The sequence below is a fragment of the Fundulus heteroclitus genome, chromosome 5 (assembly GCF_011125445.2).
Source record: "Fundulus heteroclitus isolate FHET01 chromosome 5, MU-UCD_Fhet_4.1, whole genome shotgun sequence".
Taxonomy (NCBI): domain Eukaryota; kingdom Metazoa; phylum Chordata; class Actinopteri; order Cyprinodontiformes; family Fundulidae; genus Fundulus; species Fundulus heteroclitus.
Window position 1 is genome coordinate 26,797,244 of NC_046365.1, and position 20,967 is coordinate 26,818,210.

The window sequence follows — 20,967 nt, forward strand, 5'->3', positions numbered from 1 at the left end:
TCTCCACTTTGACAACCGATGTTAAACTAACATTTACAAAATCTACCTCTTTAAAACGTGGTTATGTGTCTCCAATGAATCTTATCTTTCATCAGCAGTTATTTTGCTCTGATTGATGGAAATAGAGTTCACAATAAAGTCTTTACCAGTGTGCAGTTAAACTATGTGTGAGACTTGACTGGTTTATTATTTATATCTAACAAATGCTAAAACCAAGCTAAAAGGAAATGGTTACATGAATATAAATGGTTTTGTTAAGAGGCAGGTTGGGATGGAACTGTGACGCCCATGTGTTGAAATCTATAAATTATACAGATATAAATAGGTATAAATTGGCAAAAGGGGCGATGTGACCCGGAAAGAATGATCTACTAGAATTCCCCGCCGGTAAACCTTTTTTCCCGTAAGAGTGAAACTGCATTTTGCTTCTTCGTTTCTATTTATACGTGAGGAAATACAAACAAATCAGCAGAGACAGGGTGGGTCGATGGACTTTTATAGGTTCCAGAGGTGCGCCTCCATGATTTTAAGCAATTGATTTGATTGGACATGTTCGCGTAAGTGAGCAAACGCTGAGTGCGAACGAACAGGATGCCGCAGAAAGAGGACTGTAAACAGAGCTTCAAGGGACAGATGTGAGTCCTCACGTCTTCCGCAGCTCTCGATGATCAGATGAAGCACTTGCAGCTTCACATCTTGATGAACTCTATTGAAACCGAGCTGTGCGGGCGTGGCCGTGAAGTAAAGGCATACGGGTACATGCCGACGTGTGCATGCGGGTCTACAAACAACCGTGTAATCATGCACGTTGTTGCCTTTTGCACTGAACTCATCAGATGGTAATCCGGAGCTGGACTTTGGATCCCCCTGCGCTCCTGCAGGCACATTGAAACCTTACACTGTGAATGACTGCCCATCAATTCATACAGCCTCCCCCGTGGTTTCCAGGCCCGCACCACAGCAGCATGCTGAGAGAGCGCTTGCAGATCTCAGGCCTGCTGTCGGCTGTGGAGCTGAGAGGCTGTTCACCGTCTGCCAGAAAGGCAGCCGATATGAGGCAATTCAACAACAGGGAGATGAAACTGAGCAGTGAGGAGACAAACCTGCATTTTACCTGATAGGAACTCAGTCAGTACTCCTTTAAAGGAAAAAATATGAATTTTTTTCAAAACATTTTATACAACCCAGGGGTGTAGCTACTTTAACCCTATTACTCCAAATGTATCATTTTGATATAATTATTTCATACAACCAAATATATTTCAATCTGAAAAACTCACAGAGAAAGAAATAGCAATTAGAAGGATTTTATTGACACAATATTTTAAGTCTTTGGCGCTCAGACCTCGGCAGGAACATTAATGCTGAATTATACTTTAATATGCATAAGTAGATGTATGAGAACAGGGATGTTCCCCCCAGGTCTGAAACTGGTGGTGGAGTGGAGATAGAATAAGTTTGTTCAGTCCATATGGTGATCTGTTTAAGATAGATGTCCAACTTGATAAACACAGGTTGCATGAACTGTCCATGATGAGCAAGCTTGAAGCGACTGTGGAGAGGAAAAACTCCCCTTTGGGAAGAAACCTCTGGCAGAACCGGGCCCAACATGGTGGTCTTCTGCCGGACCAATAACAGGCGATAGGGAGTGATGAAGACTGAAGGGAGAAAACACTCTGATGGGTTGAGGATGAAGGAACGTCTTGGAAGCTAGATGAACTCAGCTATGATGGTGGAGAAGGGGTTGGGGGTGGGTTGAATCGGACATCTGATTCGAAATCCAACATGCAATCCGTTTGCGCTTGCTGGTTAGCAGGCTGAGACGTGGATTTGAAGTTGCTTTTAAGATGAGCGCGGGATGCTGATTGGCTTCATGGAGGTGCGGTTCGTAGCTGGTTGGCTCACATCAGAGGCGGATCGGACTCTAAATGGAGGCAGGCGATGAGTTTCTTCGATTGAACTTGCGCTTCAGCTTCATTTTACGCACCCTATATAAAAATGCAGAAACATGAGGTAAATGTATTTTTTGGTCGAATGTATCAAATAAAATACAAAGACAATCTGAAAGCCTGACGTTTCCTTTTTTATTCTTTTAAAGCAACCAACTTATTTTTAATAAATATGAAGTTTCTTCACAATTACCTGTATCAGGCTTTAAAAGGGTGTACATTGTTTTTAAAAAACCCATTCATACATCTTGAACCTTTTGACATTTCTTCTTGTTTCAACCAAAAACAACGTGTTCATTTGGGATTTTATGTGATGGAGCTGCATAAAGTCCACAATAGGGGAAGGATGATCATCCATCACATCGATCATCTGTTTAAAACTTGTTTCTTTCACCTTGAGAACAACAACTTCATCCTTCTGTCAATCTCAACGGTGCTGAAAAACTGGTCCGTGCCTTTGTCTCCTCCTGACTGGATTTGGGTAACACCTTGTTCATGGGGATGAACAAGGATGCTGCAAAGATGATACGTCCAGAGCTGTGCTGCTAGAATTGTCGTGAAAGTTGGTAGAGTGGAACGAATCACTCCAATTCTTGATAAATTTCACAGAATCCTTATTACTTACAAAATCTATCACATGGTTGCTCTCATCCCTCACCCGTGGATTCATAGCAATGCTCCAGGATACCTGAAGGACCTTCTCACACCCCACTCATCTATCCACTCCCTTTGTTCACATAATGCCAGCCTTCTCCATCATTACTATTATTATTGCATGGTTTTCAAAGCATTTTCACCAACAGAAATATCAAAAGTGCGGTGTGGATTTACAGCCAGCCCCTTTTACTCAGACACTTATAAATTAACCCTAATACAACCAATAGCCTTCAAATTTTACATTAACCCTACATAATGTGTTTAATTTAATCATAAAAACAGATCACCATGTTATTAGCGTTAGCTAAAAGAATGGCTGACTGAGGTGCTTATCTACCAGAAGAAATAGCAGCAGAAATGACTCGTTACTTTCCAGCATTAGTTATTGCAACATAACAACCTATACTTGACGCGGCCATGTTGAGGCTTCTTCCTCACAGTCTCCGGCGGATCCTGTTTGCGGTCTGCATGGCAAGTCTGCAGCAAGGAGAAGTCATTCTCATACAGGGAAAGAGCCCCCATGTACCAGCTACACTCTGGGAAATATCCAGAAGCACATCTCGTACATGTGCCACTTAAATCTTAGAAGACTTCTAGCATTTTCTCTTGTCGTAAATATCCGATTTCAATTCTTAGCAAACCTCTTAGTTTTCCCGCGATACATGAGTTTTATTCTTGTCAATTTCTGACTTTACAATGGAAGAAAATAATAAGTAACAAGGTGAAAAGAGGGACATTTTGGCCTTTAATCGATGAGATTTATCATGGTAGTTTTTGTGCAAATTTACGACTTTTTGACATCAGAGAATTATTTTTTTCTTGAAAATATGTGAAATCGATCTCAAAAGTTCTGAGTTTTTTTGGCGGAAATGTACTGCTGTTTTTATTTCTTTCTATCTACAATGACCCTAATACTCATAATAATGTCATAGTTTCCAACATTTGGCTCCATTAAATTCAAGATATGACATTAAGGGTTAATGTTTGACTTTACATCAAATATCCAGTGTTCATGCATCGAGAACAGGATGTAAACCAATCAGTTTTGATACTGTTTGTTAAAATGAAAAAAAACAAAAAAAAAAAAAACAAGCGTCTCTAGCGTATTTAGGATTTTTATTTACTAAGCCACAAACACGCAAATGACAGACACCAACATGCTGCAATATTGCCTTCAGTGGAACCTTTATCAACGACCTGTGGGCCAACACTGTCACTTCTATCACACGTAAGGTCAAAGGTCAGCGTTTCATGTCTCTGTTTTGGTTTACAGGCCCTGAGCTTCCAGGTCTTTGTTCTGGACTGTTCCTGATAGACGTGAATGCACAAATGGGTGTCCCGATGAGGGATATGACAGAAAGCAGACGAGCGGCACATGGGTCCAAACATGTAACAGCGCACAATTAGAAGAAGGCGACTGGAAAAGTAAAGGGCAATAGTTTAGTTATTCTATTACTCACATAACAGATGTGACAGTTTCTTGTAAGATCTGAGAATGTTTGGGAAGTAATGGGGCTGTAACCGAGAGTACAAAAACATTTAACTGCCACTCTGTTGGTTTGCTTTCACTTGTCGCTCCTCGTAAATTTGCACGGGTTTTCACCGCACTTTCAACAAACCAACGCCATGCAAACACGTCATTAACGTCTTCTGAAACCATTACTCGCCAAAAAACGAACCCAAATAAACCAAGACTAATCTTTCTGGTAATGCCCTGCCTGACGGCGGATCTCCGTTCCTTTTTGCAGATCTATTTGAGGATAGATCTGCGCTCCGGGTGTACGCTGTTGGTTCAGCCGTTTCACCCTGGCGACAAGTTTTATTTTGTGGCTGCGCAGATGAAAGGTTTTTCCCGGGCTTAGATAAACAGTAGTTGGCGATCGGGCCTGTGCTGAATGAGAGGTTCAAAGTGAGACATGTAAGCAAACATTAATCAACATGAGAAATGTTTAAGAGGAGCAAAGCCTGCAAGTCAGTAGCTGAATCATAAAAAGTAAAAAGTGTTGAGTTAAAGCAGTTTTTTTTTATTTTCAATTTCTTTGAGCAACAATACAAGCAAGATTTACATTGAGTTTTATAAATGAACATGTAAAGAAACATGTAAATTATCTGGCATATTGACCGAATTTGGATTTTTTGCTTGAGCTTAATTAAAAAGACTGTATGTTTCTGAGAAGGATGCACTTTTTGCCTTTTTGGCTTTTGGTCCCACAAAAAGGTCGAATGGGGGTTTAAGATCTGTGGTGGGTGCTGATGTGGGGGATAAGTATGTAATACAGTGTTTTTCGGGGTCGCCTTTATCAGTTAACAGGTTTAGTCTCAACATCTGGCTTCTCAGGGGGGCACCACACACACACACACACACACACACACACACACACACACACACACACACACACACACACACACACACACACACACACACACACACACACACACACACACACACACACACACACACACACAAGCATTGATTAGGTAGGATGAAGTTTCTGTGAATTCATTAAATATTCAAGCATTCTTAACGGTCTGCAATAATCGTGCGTTAAATTATTAAAGGGTCAGTTCACATCATTGTGCAGTAATTTCAAAACAGACACTTAACTGCCAATGATTGGGTAGGTACTTGTAAAAATAATAACAAGAGTAAAGATTTACGCTCAATCAGATTGTCAAAATGCATTTGCTTTCATTCTGCTGCAGTGTGCTCCAAATACATGCCACACGTTATTTTATACTGGTGCATTTTGCTCGTTCCACCATTTGTTTTTGTCATTTTTAATATCCCACTTTTTGTTGGGTATAAAGTGGAGCTGTTTGCGATAGAATAGGTTAACGTGTTAATTTGCACCTGCAGTCGGGATGTTTTTCTAATAATCCCTTTGCAATGAAAAGTGATGTTTTATATTTTAGTTATACTTGTGTAAAGAACTGTGATTGTGACTCAGATGAATGAGGACTACTAACACGAGGTTACTCAGTTTAGTATGTTTTTAGTCAGGTGTCATAATCTGTCATATTCCAAGACTCCACTGATCTAAACAGGGATCACGACATAAATTGATGGAAAAGGGGTGTAATACATTATTTTCAGAAATTTGAAATTAAATTCAATAATACACATGGTGCCAGTTTTTAATCACAGTTCTTTTTTAATTATTAAACATACTTAGGTAAAAAAAACGTATGTAGGAATGAAATGGTTTATTTAAGTACAAATGAAAGAACAAAGGGGAAAAATTGCTCCCCATGACTACCAAGTGGTGGTACAAATTGACAAAGTGAACTGAACAAGTTTTATGACATTAAAATGGCCCGTCTCTCCATGTCATTGAAATACAAAGACATGCAACAGACATGCAACAGTGTTTCCATTATAAAACACAAAATCAATGTTACAGGCTACACTTTAAAGGTTGAAGAACGATAAACATTGATGCAAAGGTGGAGCCCGAAAGGCTGTAGCAGCGCACTTAGCCAGGAAATTAACAAAGATTAAAGACTGAATAAAAAAGGTCTTAGCTGAACATAATGTATGAAACGCTCTCCGCTGAATAAAACCCTTGACAGTTTTAATCCCCCTTTTCGATGTACAGCACATACAGTCAAAAAGCTACGGGGACCTACAGAGACTGACGTTGAATACATTTCCATTTGAATATGCGGCTGGTTTTTGGGGCAGGAATGCACTGAATGCGTTTGAAGTCTCCAGCTCTCCTCGCCGTCATTAATGGAGAATGGCCTCAATGACAAATCCAGTTTACTTTGTGGCCGTCCGCGGAGGAGAGAATCTGGCATGACACCAAATGCCACTCAATAGATGCTTCTACCAAACAAAGGCAAAAAAGTGGCCGCCCCTCCTCTCCTCCTCCTCTGTCCTTGTCACCCGCTTGACGAGCACATTGAAATCCGCCACGTCTTTCATTTATTTGTCAAGAGCGCAGTTTGCATGTGATCCCCGTTGCCATAGTTTCAGGCTTTCTATGGGGAAGGACATGTGTTTACTGTATATATTAGAGGATGCCCAAAAAAAAAAAAAGGAGAGGGTGGACTTGAGTGCCTGTGTCCTTTGGTGCTGCATTTAAGTGTGTTTTCAGAAGCTGGTAATTGTCGGCTCTTTTTCTCAGGGAAATGCAGAGAGCAGGGAGGCCGTGTAAAGGGATAGACATCACAAGGCAAACTCTAATTGGATGGGATGCACCGTGACTACTCCGCTAAAATAAATGTGTGGTCGATCCAGCGAGGCTGTGTGAATGTCTGTTTGTTAAGGTTGCCCCCTTATCTGTTTTTATTACACGCCGGCTTTGGGCAAACATAAGTGAACCACGATAAACAAATCTCAAACAAAAGGGGAAAGAAACAATTTCTTTTTTTCACCCCCTCAATCGTTAAATTTAGGTTTCCCTAATGGCATCTAGAAACAATATGTTTTTTTTTTTAATTAAAGCTTTCATTTCTATGGTCTTATGAGGTGATGATGCATTCCACATTTTGGAAGAGAAACCCATTTATGTTCTTTTGCTCCACAGAATATTTTCCCAAAAATCAAAGGATCATCAGGATTTTATTTTATTTTTTTTTTTTTTGTGAGACAGGTGGACTGGAGTTGTCCTTAACTAGTCTAGTTTTAACTTACCAGACACACACATGGCCTGCAGTGCTTTAAATGTTATTCTGTTTTTTGTGACCTCCTGGATGAGTTGTCAAGGCACTTTTTGGAGGAATTTCTGTAGGTTGGTGACTATTAAAGTGAATTCATGATTCTAGGGGTCTGGCGTTAATCATGTGTGGATATGGCAATTCAAACTAAACTCAGCTTTTAAAAAAAAAAAGTGATTAAACACTGTTAACTTATAATTTAACAAGAACAGTGGGAGATTACTTTCATATAGAACCATCTTGGCGGAGATGAGCTTTTCCCCCTTAATAAACAAGATCATTTTAAAACTGCATTTTGTGTTTGCTCTGGTTACGTTTATCGGATATATAAATTATTCTGACGATCTGAAGCACATGGATGTGAAAAAAAAATAAGAAAATAGAAAAATTTTGAAATACATCAAATACCTCCTAATGTTTAAGATTTCATATTGTGCCCTATTTGCATTCATCGTGGATATGATAACTGACAACTACGTCAATTAACTACGGTGAAGTATGATTCAAACGAAAATAACTCTGAGCAACATCCTGCAGGTAGATGTTGTTTACAGAGTCACTTAGTCTCCTTTCTGTACAGCTGATAAGGGGTAGATTTATACAAAAAATTATTCTAAGTCATGAGTTGTCAGTCCTGTTGTATGACGTCACCAAGACAGTTACCCAAATCAGGCATTTTAATGCAACTATATACAGTTTTAGGATAAATCTGCCTGTTTCCTTATCGTCACCTCTGCAGCAAACATGAAAAACAAAAACAAGATATTTTCAGTTCCATCTCTTCCACACAACATCCCACTCAGTGACATAGGATCGAAGGGCTGCGTTAAGATTGACAAGTTTAATTTCCTCTAGTTTGTCTCAAACCAGAGCCAATGAAGGCCAGGGGGCTTGGCAAGCAATGAAGAGAGAATCTGTAAACATCAAATACCACAGCCTAGAGTCAAGGCTAACATGCCTCTGTTGAATGTCAGAGTTGAAAATCAAGAGGAATTAGTCCACCTGTTAATCCAGCTCCAGCTTTTAATAGCAACAGATCTAAAAAAAAGTTTGTTTTGAGTTCACATGTTGCTCTCCTTGAGACAATCCACCGAGTTAAAACCTGCTCAGTCATGGATGCAGTCTTTGTGATGTAAATCCCTGATGGCATATGAAGGCTTAATGGGTTGTATGTCTGGCACATCAGGAACAAATGCGTTTCTCACACGTACACATCGACGCACGCACGCACAACTTCATTTAAATGCCACACACAGATACTGAACAGAGCAGAGCAACTCCGAGGAGGCCAGATCTGAGGCCATGCGGCGGTGAGATCTCTGAACTGGGACTGGGGGGGAGGTCGTGACCCCAGCAGATTGGACAACCAGTATTAGTGTGAGACTTCAGCACTTCTTTCAGTCTGGGCACCCCTGACAATGTGGCAGGTGGGAGGCAGCCGGTACTTTCACTGACGCAACAGTGTTTGACAGTGTTTGTGCGTCTACAACCAACCCAGTCTGAATCTACAAGTGTTACACAGACAAGGGATTTGACCACTTTATGTAAAAATGTTTGATGTTGTTACCATTCAATTCAATTCAATTCAATTCAATTCAATTTTATTTTATTTATATAGCGCCAATTCATGATAAATGTCATCTCAAGACACTTTCCAAGTCAAATTCAATCAGATTCAATGAGATTATACAGATTGTATAATCTGTATAATACAATTCAATCAGATTATACAGATTGGTCAAAAAAATGTCCTATCTAAGGAAACCCATCAGATTGCATCCAAGTCTTGACAAGACTTGGATGCAATCTTGCACCAAGATTGCAAAATGACAAACTTTATTTGTCATTTTGTATGCACAGAGTGCGTACAGAACGAAATTTCGCTTGCATACAGCTTGAAAAATCAGAGTAAATTGCAGTACATTTCAGGATAAGGTGCAGCAGTAATTTATGTAAACAACTGAAATGTAAACAATGCAGGGGAAATAGACAGTGTGCGATTTCACAGTGTACAGGTGAGTGTTATTAGAACCGTGCAATATACGAATGTGATACAGAGTCCATTTTGTGGCTTCAGCAGTTCAACAGTCTGATGGCATATCTGCGCATGTGTAAATGTGCAGATTTACTAATGTGATACAGTGTCCATTTTGTGGCTTCAGTAGTTCAACAGTTTGATGGCATGTGCGCAGATGTGCAATATACAAATGTGGTACAGAGTCCATTTGTGGCTTCAGCAGTTCAGCAGTCTGAAGCATATGTGCAAATGTGTAAATGTGTAAATGTGCATAAGCTGCATTCACTTCTCCCGAAGGAGCGTAGAGCCACAGGGACAGGCGCCTGCATTGTCCATGGCTTTGCAGCAATCCCTCATACTGAGCAAGCATGAAGCAACAGTGGAAAGGAAAACTCCTCTTTAACAGGGAGGAAAAACCTCCAGCAGAACCAGGCTCAGTGTCAACGGTCATCTGCCTCAACCGACTGCAAAGTACTTTAGTTAGAATTTGGACAGCCTCACTGGATCCAATCTTGTTGTCAATCAAGATTTATTTGGGGTAAATGTTGCTCCACCTTGTGCAATGCTAAATTTAGTAAAATAGACTTAAATGGATGGATATCTTGCATGATGTTAAAAAAAATATCAAATACAGCATTTCATTCATTTCAGACTCTACTACAGAATTAGAAAAAAAAATGGGTATTTGTGACAGGCTGCTGGGAAGAAAATGATTTAAAGCCCTGGAGTTAAGTGGTTTGATTAAAAAAAATAACAGAAATGGGCAAAAGAAAACCTCCAGAACTATTGAGAAGTTTAGAATATTGCAAGACATTCTGAAACTAAGGAAGCACAGCCCAGCAGGATGATTTCCATCCAGATACGGACAAATAACTTGCAGCATGTCATGATTATGCCACAAAATGCTTTGATCCACACTTCTAGCCTTCAGAAAAATGTGTATGAGTTTATAACAGTACTATATTTCTGTGAGTTAAAACATCTAACGACTCTCACTTCATGCCAAGCTGTTTGACGTCTCAGATTTGGTCAAATTGCTTCTTCTCTTTCCGCCATCCACCTCATCGAGTGTGTTTTTGTCACATTCCTTTGCTTCTTCTAGGGTTACCAGTAATTTATTTCATCCATCTTTAGGTCACAAAGCGCTTGTTTTCAGAGCATTAGAGCCTGTTCTCACTGTCAGCACTCGATCGGATCTACGAGAACTCAGCGGTTGTTCCGTCAACATATTCGAGAGCGACTGTATGAGCAATGAGACCAACCAGACTGGCTGTTCAGACACATTAATGCACAGCAGCAAACATCTACAGATGTACCCAACACTAAGGGTCACATATGAAAGCATTTAGTGGCATAGCATATCTCTAGCTCCTGTATTTGCATGATTTAACAGATATTCATTTCTCACACATTATATTTCATTACATGAAATGTCATCTTTGGCTGCTGATGGTGGACGGAGTACGGTGTCGAAAACACGTTTAGAAACCACCACGAATCAGAGCTGGAGATATGTTAGATGTATCACACGTCTTTCACTTCAGGTTCTTGGCCATAAGAAATGCTAAATGAATAATTAGGTAAGACTGAACAACGATTTGTGCTTTTTGGCATCAGTCATGTCTGTTATGCTTCTCGTTTTTGCTCATTTTTAGTGCCATTGCTGGACTCTAAGAAACCTTACACATTGAAACTGAAGAAAAAAGGTGCTTTTTGGATATGTTGCAAATTTAACCATATCCAAAGAACTTTTTCCTGGTACACGTGATATTTATGTAAAATGGCACTTTACTTACTCTTACTAAGTTTTACAAATAACACTCTGAAAGTGTGGTGAGAATTTGTATTCAACCCCCTTTTTTCAGATACAGCTAATATAATCCAGTTTAACCAAAGGTGGTCTCACAAGCACAAGTAAGCTAGTCAGAGTTAAATGCAGACGAAACAAGTGACTGATCCAACAGGACAACCGTCCTGCACATATAGCTGCAGCTAAAATAGATTTAGATGGACGAATATTCCTTTAATAGAATTGCCCATCATTTTCTGAGGAACCCTACTTGTAGTCCATTTACCATTTATTGTTATTAGTGTAAACTGCATTGAAAGAAATGTACATGCTTCATATGCTTCATTCTGCTGAACTGATGAAGCCACAAAATGGATTCTGAAATGCTGAAGCCACAAATAGACTATTGCTTACAGTGTTATATTATGTTTCATCTCAATTGTTTACATAAATCGCTGCTGCATCTTTATCCTGAAAAATAGTGCAATCTACGAAATTTCGTTCTGTACGCACTTTGTGCATACAAAATGACAATAAAGATATCTATCTATCTATCTATCTATCTATCTATCTATCTATCTATCTATCTATCTATCTATCTATCTATCTATCTATCTATCTGAGAGCAAAGGAAGCAGTAGAGAGTTTGCTGCAAAATGAGTCTCACCAATGTAAAAATAAAGTTTGGTGTCTCGTTGTAGCTTCAACTGCTTAGGCCATCCAACTGCAGTCTTCTACAGTTCCAAAAAGATGACAACAAAGAATGCAAATGTCCGCAGTATTTGGACTTCTCGCAGAGAGGTAATACTGCAGGAATGAACCGTCCAGGAGATCAGCATGAAAAAAACAGGGAGCAGATGTAGCAAAAAAATCTTCTGCAACGTCCTTTCCAAGGATCCTGTTGACAAATGTGGCCATATGAATGTTGTTTCATCCACAATTCTACTTTCTGCTCGCTTTTTGATTTACAAAAAAATATCAAAAGCACACTACTAATGTCATATCTAATGATATAACTGCATTCGTCATATTTCTTTTTATTTCCTGCATCCCATGGGGTTTATGTGCTCTACTGCATTGACTTCTTTCATATTTCCCATCGCAACAGCTCACGCACCGTATGCTGTGAAGTGGATTTCTCAGAAGAAATGATACTAAACTTGGGTACTATTTTATCTTCTCTTCATGCCAGATTAAGACCACTCCACAGCATTAAAAAAACTGCCAAAATATGGATTATTTTAAATCTTCTGCAGAGTTTTTGTAGTGATTTATCAATGTGGCATATCAGGGCCCTGGTAACTACAGCGACATAAGCTGTGGCCGGCACACCTGTATGGATTGGTCATCAGAGAATGGCCTAATACCTACAACCTCACTGTGCTCACATTAGGCTGGCAGTGCTCGAAGTGATTCATTGTAACACTGCTGGCACTGTGGTTGCTACCAACATGGTGGAGCCTGGACCTGGGAATATAGGGGAGTATAGGGTGGGTGGTAAGTGCTAGTGCATGTACTGCGTTCCTTTTTTTTCTTTTTTTTTGTAGGAGTGTTTGCGTGTGGGGGCACAAGGGTGGGAACGAGTGACTGCGACTGTGTGTGACTGTGCAGTTTTCTGTTTGTTTATTTATCAGGTTGGGTTTGTCCTGCCCCCTCTCCCAGGACATCTCAGGTCTCCACTAAATGTGGAGACTTTGACATCGTGGCTGTTGGGGGTGGGGGTGGGGGTCCCTGGGGCCGTCTTCCCTTGGGTGGGGGAGGCAGATTTCCTGTGTTGGGCTCTCTTAGGCACCTTTAATCTGGGGAACCCTTTGGGCATCTGGGGTTTTGGTTCCCCTGGTGTCTGCCTCGGTGCTCTGGGGGGGGGGGGGGGGGGGGGGGTTAAGTCTTTGGCTCTTCACAACCACTATTGAGCATTTTTCTCATGGATAAACCTTACATAAAGAAGTGCAAACTCACAAACACCTACAGGTGCTTGGATCCAGGTACTTACAGACTCACTACTATACAGAAAACCCCTATTATTATCTTCAGCTGTCACTTTATACATGTCGTATTAAATAATACTGTATATTCTTCGGGGTTTGCGGAAAACCGGAACCAGATCAGGACCACAACCCAGGCCGCATTCAATGTGAGCAAGGCATAAGTGTTTGTGCTCAAAGTCATCAATAAAAAAATGATTTTGCAAAGATTTTGAATTTTCTATGGATATTTCTTTTTGACTGAAGGCATGAAGTGATCCCCACAGAATGCTTTGCCAGCATTAATGTTGAGCATAGAATGGGCAACTCTATTTAAAAATACCGTACCTCACAAACATCGTCTTATGCTGCAGAAAAACTGATGAAAGTATTGATATTGTTGCCTTTTTTACAGCAAGGCTGAAACTGAAGTGGGAGGCTTCCCTCCCTCTAACTCTTAGGAAATATCCAAAGTGTTACAGAGCAGATTTTATATATGTGGTGTGTAAGCATTGCAATGGAATACCCTGGAGAGCAGCAGGGCAAAAATAAATAAACAAATTAATAATACTAATACTTGTCAGTCCAGCAGCTTTGGAACAGTGATCTATAATGGTGTGAAGGGGATCTTGAGTAACTTCCTTATTCATAAAAGCAGCTTACATTAGTTGATAACTTTACGTTTGCTTTTTTAAACTTTAGTTCTATTTTGTAGAAAAAAGTAGAAAAAAAGCCTGTGCTCAGATATCTTCGTCCTAACATGACTCTTTTCCTGCTCTGTTGCATATACATATAACCTCTCTAAACATTCTCTATTTGGGGTTTTCTGGCTTAAAACTCCGAGGTCTGTCTCAGAAACAAGTGTATGTCCTCATGGATTCTCCGGTTAAATGATGGGCTCTACTGTTAATAGTTGTTCTAAAACTACAGACACTGTTGTTAGTGAAACGCCAGCCATTAATCAGCGAATGTTTTGACTTCAGGTCATGTATATTTAGACTGCAGAAAAAAAAGAGAAAATGTGACAAAATTGGTTCCATCAAGAAAATAGGGTTTTGTACTTGAAAACAGACCTTCTGTCATAAATAAAAAAGATTTTAGACCTGTTAGGGCATAAACATTTCCTGTTTGATTGTAAAGTTTGCCATACATTAGCTAATGTGTAAAATATTTTTATGTAAAGACTTAGCTTTTTTTATGGAGACTAAGAACTCTTTCTGATTGTTTCATGCACTCAACTGTGGTCCATTAAATACCATTATAGGTCTGTAACTCGCAGTATCTCCAATTTATGACCTGCCTGTGAAAACATGGCAGGACTTTCTACCTCCTCCTCCTCCTCGTCCTTTGCCTCTGTGGTGAAAGGAACAGCTAGAGGCGAACTCAACCAGCTCACTAAAGTCCCATTAAGACGTTATCCAGATGGAGGAGAGTTGTAGACCAAATGTGACGTGACAAATCAAAGTCTACATGTGGTCTTCTTCTCGAAGTCGTGCCACGGACTCGATGCTACCCGAAACAAAAGCAACACTCCCTAACAAAATACAGGCAGGAACAATCGCAATGACAGATGCAGCTATATCTGTAGAGCACAAAAGTATTCTGAATCCATGCGGTTCAATGTGACGCTGGTATACCCTTTGCGGCTATAGCAGCTCTAAATCTTCTGGGAAGGCTGTCCGCAAAGTTTTGAGGTGTGTTTATAGGAATTATTGACCATTCTTCAAGAAGAGGAAGAATGGTCAGAAATCTTCAGACATACACTGATGTTGGACAAGAAGGCCTGGCTCTCAGTCTCCCCATTAATTCATCACAAAGGTGTTCTACCACCAAACACTTATTTCCATGTCTGTATGGACATGGTCATGTTGGAAGAGGATGGCGCCATCTCAAAACTTTTCCCACAAAGGTCGGAGCGTGGACCTGCCAAAAAGCTTTCGGTTTGCTGAAGCATTGAGAGATAATTTCACTGGAACTAAGGGGGCCAAGCCCAGCTCCTGAACAACAGCTCCACACCAGAATCCCCCTTCAACAAAACTTTACACCTGGCTTGATACATGATTTGAAAGCGGTGTGAAGGAAGACATCTATGTTAAGAGAGAAAAACCAACCTTAAACAGAGGAGGGGGCCTTAGGTTCCAACTCTCAAAAACTTACAATACAGCTATAGAATTAATTCCGGCCTATCATCACCTCAATTCTCACCCTCATTCGGGTGATCAAAACATTGTTCCTTTAAGCCAGGCCAATAACGACCCTAACGAGTCCTCGTTACAGAGGAGTGGACCAGTTTCGGTTCAATCTGCTGGCTTAATGGCTTTAACGACTGCCCATTACTAAGGGGTGGACCTGTTTATGATGAATTTGCATGTTATCTAAGCCTTTACAAGGCCTTTGTTGGGCAATGGTATAAAGCTTGGTACTCATCATTACTCCAGACTTTTTGAATTGAGAAAGCTTCCTGGAGAGGAAGCGAAAGGTCTTCAACTACGAAAAACAAGTCCAGTTGTTTTCTTTTGTACTTTTTTTTTGACTGGCTTGATACAGTCAGGCATGTACCATTGTATTTAAAGTCTCCTGTAAGGAAATGTGGTTATGATGGGTTGAATTTTTCTGATTTGATCACTTGCAGCAGTTGTTCCCAACCCTGGTCCTCTGGGGCCCCTATCCTGCATGTTTTGTAGGTCGTTTCTGTTCCTGCTCACCTGATTCAAATGATCGCAGGGTCTCCCCTGCATGCCATCAAGTGCTGCAGAAACCCCTCAATCATCCATTAATTTAAGTCAGGTGTGTGGCAGCAGGGAGACACCTAAATCATGCAGGACAGAGGTACTTCTGACTTATAGTATCAAAGTTTATTTTAATTTAACTGGCTCAAAAAGGAGTGGGAAACCAAAATAAAATAAAGCAGGGTGTACCACAAGGTCCTCAGAAAAATATTGTTCAGTTAGATTAAACAATAGGCAGATTTGAGCATTTTTATAATTATCTCAGCAACTGACGAATAAAATACCAAGAGCAAAGAGACAAACTAAAGCTGTCTGCCATATTTTAATTGTTTTTCTAAGATTTGGTGGCTTCACTGGCCCATATTAATCAACAACGTGACAGGAAGAGAGGCAGAGTGAGAAGGGAAAGACATGCAGAAAATGGTCCGGGTCTAGGAATCGAACTTAGGTTATCTGGACTCTCACCTCCGTATATGGTGCGCCTGCTCTACCACTGAGCCATGCCGAGCCCCAACAACATGTGAATTTCTAACTTTATGAAATATGCCATCTACTTTCCAAAGAATCTACATTCATTCGCCGACGATATCCTGGGGAACAAAATCGATATTTATCTTCATTCTGACAGTCCTTTCAGAAGTTCCCACGCTAATGAGACTCGTAATCGAGCGGCAGTGTGTAATAACAGAATGTCATAAATTTTCCTTGTGCTTTAAGCTGACGTAGCTTCATTTAAACTAAGTGAGAGCACTTATGTAATGCCCCACAGAGCCTATTACTGCCTGCCATTTCTGCAGAGAATCAAGTCATAAATCTAGCATAACTGTCGAATTCTAATGTCCCAAATCTAATATATTTTTCAAAATATGCACAGTTCAGCGTTCCTCCATCCTATTTGGTTTATTTCTATTCATTAAAGGTGTAGATCTTTAAAATGTGAAGTATAGGGTTTTGCTGTAAAAAAGGCTCAGAAAAATCTTTAATGTGTGTATTTTTTTGTTGTTGCAAAGATTATGAAATGCTACTAGCACATCTGTTTGTGAGTGCTTTCTGACCTTTGTTTTTAAAGTAAATCAGGGAATGTTCTGCTTTGGAGAACTTCCAGCATTTCAAAAATGTTTCACAGCTGAGTTCTTCGTGGATTTAATGAGCTGGCTTTGGATTTTCACACCAAAGCCTGTCTTTTCATGCGATTCTATTTGATCAAAAACGATTAGTCAACTCTTGCCACTCCTTACTGCACCAATGACCTTGTCTCCAACTGTAAGACAGTGAACATAATGCTGAAGCATAATGTTTTCTAGTTGTGGATGAGAAAAGGCCATTCCAAGAATGATCTATATTTGATGATATTCCAGTAAAAATATCCTTTGGTTTAGTCAGGAATAGAAGAAAGTGGTGAGTGTTGAAAGAGAGAAATGAAAAGAAATGAAAGACAAAACCTCTTCATGTACCTACTGACATATGACTCCTGTTTTCAGGGACCAAATAAAGTAATTTTAAACTTTTTATGTGATTTTTGCGCTGTACAAAGACTGAACTCTGATAGTGTCCACTAAGAAATGGAGGAGCAGACACATGCACACCTAAAGTGTCTGACAGCTACCCAGATTGATCTTTCCTTTAGAAATCAATACGTGCGAGGACTTAAATTACTCCCGGGCGACAAGCAGATGTTAACACTTTTAATGCAGGACTGAGTACATCGATCCGTTCGCTTGTGAGCGAGCTACCTTTAAAGCTTTCATTCTCTTGTGTATACGTGACTGATAGATGTGTGAATGCGAGCGGACAAGGTTCAAGTGGAAAAGACACAAACGCATTACGCAGTTAAACAGATCCTCCTCCCTCAGCTCTTTTTGTATACCTAACACCCGTCCTGAAAGATGCCAATAGTCTGGTTGAGGTGTGAGGTCTCAGCAAACTGTTTGAAGTGTTTTTGGGGGGGGTGGGGTTGTCCAGAGAGGTTATTGTCTGCTGTGACACACGCATTCACACCATGACCTCCAGCGCCAGGCCCCAGTCCAAAGACCCTGCTGAATAGAAGAGCAGATGGTCCAGAGGTGGCCCTGGTGAAAAACGGAAAGCCGTTTGTTTGCGTGTTCGCAAATGTGCATTGTGTGTCGTGCTGAATCTTGTTACCTCTGAATCTCTCTACATTTAAAGTTGGTTACGAAACTCGATACAACCCGTATCACCACAGCTACCAAATGGTTTGTTTTCCAAAGAAGCAGAGCACATGGATTACCAGAAAATGCTGGCCGGCCGGTTGGGAGGCATCTTCAAACCCTTTTAAAACATTTCCTCTAATCTCTCATGTCAACAAGGACATATGGATCTTTCCTGTGTCCCATGGTGGTTCCTTTACTCAGCAGTCTCTATAAACAGATTCACAAACCAAGTTTCCATTGGATTTGTGTCTGATAAGTCCCAGGGTGCAGAGCTATGCTTCAGAAGATAATGTGCCTAAAATAGTGGCCAGCCCTGACCTTGAAGCTGCGTATTGGTGCAGATTTTCCGTGGCTTCGGCAACCCTCAAGGGACATTTGCTTTCCCAGTTGACACAATCAAGGAAAATGGCTATAGGCTACTGAGTTTTCCGAGAATCAAACCGATGGTCATAGGAAGCAAAACAGAGTAAAAATATTTCTTCCTCTGGGCTTATTTTCATGTGTTATGAATTTACGAAAATAACACAGATCATAACTAAATGTTTTACTTGTTTTCAATCAGAATAAGAGAGCATCCTCTCAAAGATCCTGAGATCTTTGAGTCTTTGGGTTTTTTATGCCTCTATTTCTTCCTCGTTTATAATCCATGGTTGCAGTTTTAAGTTATTAGTTCAGTTTTTTTTGTTTGTTTTATAGTTTTATTCCCTGTTCCCTCTTCTCAGGTCCTGCTCATTATTCTCCTCCCCTTTGTTCTCCTGCCTTCATTGATCTCCGCTGTTGCTCATTTTACAACTGAATATGCTCACCTGTGTTGTCTTGTCTTTCTCCACCCTTCCCTTTGTATATAAGCTATCCCATTGTCATTGTTACTGGATATTTCTGTAGCTCTACAGGATGTTTCGTTGATCCTCGTGGTTCGTGTCCCTGCCCTGTACTCTGTGTGTGCTTCTTGTTATTAATTATTAATATCCCGCGTTTGCCATTCTGGCTGCACGTGGGTCCTTCACAAACCCACACATCTTGACAGGTCCACTGTTTAACCAGCAGTACATGACAGGTCAAAATATGCAGAAATACAATAAACTCGTAGCCATCCTGAGGGTGGAGGACTGACCCAGCTTTGGATGATTAAAGTCAAGGATTTAGTCTTTTGTACGTTTTGTGCATGCAGTTCATTTACAGTAGCATTGAATTGAAGTGGATAATTTTCATGCAAGAAAGTTTAAAGTGAGACAACAGCTCCTGGACTGCAGAAGTAAACTTGATTTTAGAAAACAACGGACTTCTAAAACAAATCCATTGGCTGAGTAATATTTTAAATGTGAAAGTTCTATAGTCTGCATTGAAATTATTAGTGATATCCCAGTTAAATAAAACAGAACTAAGTATGTGCCAGTTTTTCTCGGTATTACAAAGTTGAGAAAAAATATGAAGGTTTTTAGTGTATCATGATATTTACAAGAAATCCTATAACAGAAATTTAGAAAATGAGCTAAATGATTTTATTTGAAACTGGAAAGCAGCGATTATTTATACTCCTGATAAAATAATATAACAAAGTAATATAATGGTTTTATTTTCTTGTCACTGATTACTTATTTTGCAACTAATTATTGTTGTTTTGATTTATAGCAAATATATATTAATATAATATCAGGAGAATTTTGTGCAGAATATTGCTACCTATTTTGTTGTTCTGGGTTTTATGTTGAAATGCATGTAGCCTTTAAAAAGAGCTTATATTTCCTGGTCATATATTATTTTTCTTTATGTCCAATCTTGGAAGTTCAGACTCGGTTTCCCTGCAGTGTTGGGGAAGATTTAGTTAAAAGTAGGATAAAGAGGGGTATTCTTCCTGTTGTTTTAAATTTATTTTTAAGGAAAGGCGCAATACTCTGCATCTGGTTCAGGCAATTAATGGGACCTACCGCAGCAATTATGAAGCGACTAACATAACAAGGAAGAGGAAATTAGTTGCTTTAATAGAGGGGTTATTTGCTCTTGGAGCCAACCTTTTGCCAACTGCCTGACAGACATCCCATTAGTATGGATCATTGAGATGCATCAGGAAAAAACAAAAAAAAAAAATACTATTCTTATACGTTTATACGTCTGTACTGCGTGAATGCTTTGACCAAAGCCAAATTCATTGAATATGCACATGATCATGACAAAATAAAAACCATTCTGACTCTGAAGGAGAACATGAAGCCTTTGGCACCAGTAGCCCAGCCGCTGACCCCCTCCAGGACGGTGTCACAGCTAAACAGGATGTCAGGCAAGCTGTAGCTACTATGCAGAGAAGCAAATATCAGAGAGCACTGTTGAAATAACAGCAAATGATGCAAAACTGAAGAGTAGTAGAATGTAGCAGTGGCAAAAAGATGTCAAAATGTCCTCCAGCACCTAACTAACCATAAGATTTAAAATAGCTGATTATAATAAAATCCTTTAGTTTCCTCACTAGGTATGGGTAATTATCATATTGTTAGTGCTGGACAAAATAACTGTGATAAGAATTGAGATTTATCGGAATAATGATACACTGATATCTGCAAGCAGTACAACAGTACTACATTATTTAATTAGCATACTAATGTAGCCTGTTTAGTAGTACATATGTTTTAATTTTACAGCAATGTTTGTTCGTGGGGCTCTGACTGTATGCTACAGATATTGTTAGGTATTCTTTCTATTATAATCTCAAGACATTTTATATAAGATGTTGTGGTAACTTTTTCAGTCAGTGTCACCCATCCTTGTATTGTACTATGACTTTTCTGTGTTATAGACAGGAAATATTTTCAAACAGCCAAATTTGTAAGCAAGGGAAAAAGTTTATTGGCATTCTTTCAGTCATCTGACTCACAGAATGCATCAACATGTAGGGTCTTGCTTCACAACATTCTGCTTACTCCACGACGTAGCATCTATGTAAACGGATTTTGACTCATGGGAAAGGTATGATGCAAAATGTTTGGTATTTCCCACCCCTGAATATTTGAAAAATGATGATATTTGCTTAATTACAA